At 36.7% G+C, this 3,261-nt stretch overlaps 1 long non-coding RNA gene across 1 annotated transcript; it reads left to right on the top strand.

Annotated features, from left to right (window-relative positions):
• Window positions 1–650: 650 nt before the first annotated feature.
• LOC141627214 (uncharacterized) lies at window positions 651–1,848 on the top strand. Its single transcript, XR_012536775.1, has 3 exons — window positions 651–733; window positions 1,224–1,309; window positions 1,776–1,848. It is a non-coding gene; the product is annotated as an uncharacterized LOC141627214 (long non-coding RNA).
• Window positions 1,849–3,261: the final 1,413 nt, after the last annotated feature.

Genomic DNA, 3,261 nt, shown 5'->3' with positions numbered 1-3,261 from the left:
TAATTCAAACACAAAAATGAAGCTGACCTTTGTGTTTGATTTCCAGTTACTTGTATACAATTCAATCTTGTAAATGACGATTATTTCATCAGCGGCTCACTTGATGCTAAGGTCATGGTTTGGAACGTGTCTGGAAGACGGGTTGTTGATTGGACTGACCTCCATGAAATGGTTACTGCTGCTTGTTATACTCCAGATGGCCAGGTTCAATCACTTCTTACTTCTCTTTTCTGACACATGTTAGCAATTCAGAAGAATGATTGTCTGCCATATCCGTCCTGTGGTTTCTGAAAAGATTTCCTGAATGATGGAATTTTCTTCTGGAATTGATTGAAATGTAAATAAACCAATAGTCCATTTATATGTCCAACACTAGACATTTGGACACATTTAGTATATTGATACTTGATTAAAATTGAAGGATTTTTTATAAGATAGCTGATAAGACAGTAAGACATGAACTTGAGTCGGATACCCGTAACTAAAAACAAAGTTGTTTCTGTAGGGTGCTACTGTTGGCGCTCACAAAGGGAACTGTCGGATGTATAGCATAACAGGTGGAGTATGAGTTTCCTTTCTGACAAAAGAGTTTGATAGAAAACAGGCTTTCTAATTCTACAAACTGTAACATGGGTTTCAATTTTATGATGCAGATGGGTAACTTAATCAATTAAGCCAGGTTGATGTCCAGAACAAGAAGAAAGCTGCTCCAAAGAAGATAACTGGCTTTCAGGTACTAGTATACAAGTAACTGGAAATCAAACACAAAAATTGCGCAACTCTGATAACTTCTGCTCAATCTGCCATTGATGTGTAACTTAGTTGATATTTTTGCTGAAATTAACTAAGCTTCACTTATTTTGTTTGATATGTGGATTCGTCAAAATTAGGCTGTTTTTTACTAGTCTTGATTGTATTGCTGCACACCAAAATATTATAAAGGCCACTTTCTTTATCTGTGGCATACTTCACTGGCATGGTATAAATGTGATTTTTTTTTAACTCCAAGTAATTCCTTGAGTTGGTACTCAACATTTATCATACCTTTTATTTATGTTTTACAAGTATTATGCTTTAGAAAACATATCCTGGTTATTTTAAACACGGAGATTGTACAACCCTCTAGGCAGCAAACAATCTCTTTATTTTATACGGCTATTTGTCTCTTATATATGTTTCTTGTTCTGATGCAATGATGCTTATGTTCGTCTATTGCATTTCAGGTACTTCTTCTACTGCATGAATGCATACTTGAAGAGGATAGGCAAACAAGAATCAACATGACTAATAGTGTTGTCTGAAACTGGGGGTATAGTTTTTGATCTCATTTCTCTTGAGTTTTATATTATGTGGATAGGCAAAAGAAGGTCTTGTATAATGATATACAATTTCAAACCTTCAAAGGACTATTGTTCTTGTCTGGCCGACAAGGTTTATTTTGTTGTTCTTATGAAAAAAAAAAGACCCCTCGAATAATAAGATATTTAAAAAAAAATAAGAATCGTACCACAACCGCCTGGTGTTAGAGTTCGTTGCCATTGTGCTTGGTATAAGAATTGAGGTCAGTGTAGAACATCAATTTCTTCAACGATGATGTAAGAATGTAGTTTTTGTTGTTCAATTTAGTTGAGTATTTGGTTGTCATCCACAAAATCCTTATCATTAATCATGATAGTATGCCATTGGTGTTGCATATAGGTTTTTAAGAAATGTAATATTAGCAACCTCCAAAATTTTTATGTTTCCTTATATTGCTCAATTGTCTGGCCTTTTAGAACGTACAACAATTACGAAGAATTGGTAGTATAAGCGAGACTCTCCTGCTATGGCCTTCTCTCAGACATTTTCACGAACTACAACAAAAGTGGAAGAATAGGTTCATTTAAGAGGAGAATGATGCTACAATTGTGGAAGAAGAGGTTCGTTTAAGAGGAGAATGATGGATTAGAGTGGATAACTGTGTGAGCCTATGAGGTAATATAAGCGAGACTCTCCTGCTAATTCTAAACCTATGTTGCTGCAACTTAAATAAATTCTATTCTTTTTATTGGAGTAGATTTATGAAGAAAATCTTCATGTGTTATACTGGTGTCAATGCTCCCTGCTATGGTACTTATGGTTCTTGTTGTCTCAAAACTGATTTTATACTGATGATGTTGATGTTCTCTTCGTGCGATTTGGTTAGATTGGTGGAATGCTGATTCAATTTTTACCTTTTATGGCTGCATTACTGTGTAAACTGTCAAGATATTGCCAAGTCCTGACTCTCTTTTAACTTGAGCATGCAGATACTTTACTATAATATTGGAAATCCTCAATCTCTTGGCCAGCATCCCGTTACTTTCTTCCGTAAGGTTAGTATTGTTTATCAAGTGGTCAACAATTGTACGTTATTGTCAGTAGAAATTGTTAATGATAATAATTTAACTGGACGCTGCCAGGTCCTTGCTCTATGTGGACAGCGGGGGCCCACGGGGGCGCTTGGGAAAGAGGAGAAACAAGCGTTTGCATTTTTGTTGGAGTCGCCACCAATTTTTATGGGAAATTGGAACCGTTCGGATACCTCGTGTCATGTCAAGACACAAAGTAGAGACATGAACACTAAGCAATCATTACCCTTAGCATTCTATGTCTAGAATGACTCTCGTGGATGCCAATGAACACGGGTGTTCACGGCGATCTGGAGTAAGGGGTGAGGGTACGTATTAGGAAGCTCTTTTGATCGAACACCTAATCCCGCCCGCCTCGATAGCGGCCTCTACTAATGATTAGGGAAGTTATTCGTACTCGATATATCGTCGATTGTATGCATGCAATGCAACATCCAAGTTTTAATCCTAGCATGTGAGAATTAATACTAAGTCGGTGAACAAGTAATTAGCAAACAATTGGGTCGAAGTAGGATTTAATGTTCAATTACATGTGAAAACATTCAAATGATACAAGAAATAATGATAAATACAACAAAGGAAAATTACAATAATTACATTGGATTAGGCGATTTATGTCGAAAATACCTTTAAAACGGATGTTTTGAGAAAAAAGAATAAAGGAATAAAAATTACGAACAGATCAGAAGGTGATAATACGATTAGTAGTTAATTATACGTGAACTAATTAAACTAAGTCAAGGCAACCATGGAGTTCAGGGACAGAAATCAACCCGGAACGGGAGCAGCAGAGCTGCGTCCTTTGGAATAGGCGCAGCAGACGCTGCGTCTGTTCCTGACCTGAATTCTGGCTGTGAAGCCGGAATTGCGT

Source organism: Silene latifolia, chromosome Y (assembly GCF_048544455.1).
Source record: "Silene latifolia isolate original U9 population chromosome Y, ASM4854445v1, whole genome shotgun sequence".
NCBI classification, from domain to species: domain Eukaryota; kingdom Viridiplantae; phylum Streptophyta; class Magnoliopsida; order Caryophyllales; family Caryophyllaceae; genus Silene; species Silene latifolia.
This window is presented reverse-complemented; position numbering and strand designations above follow the sequence as displayed.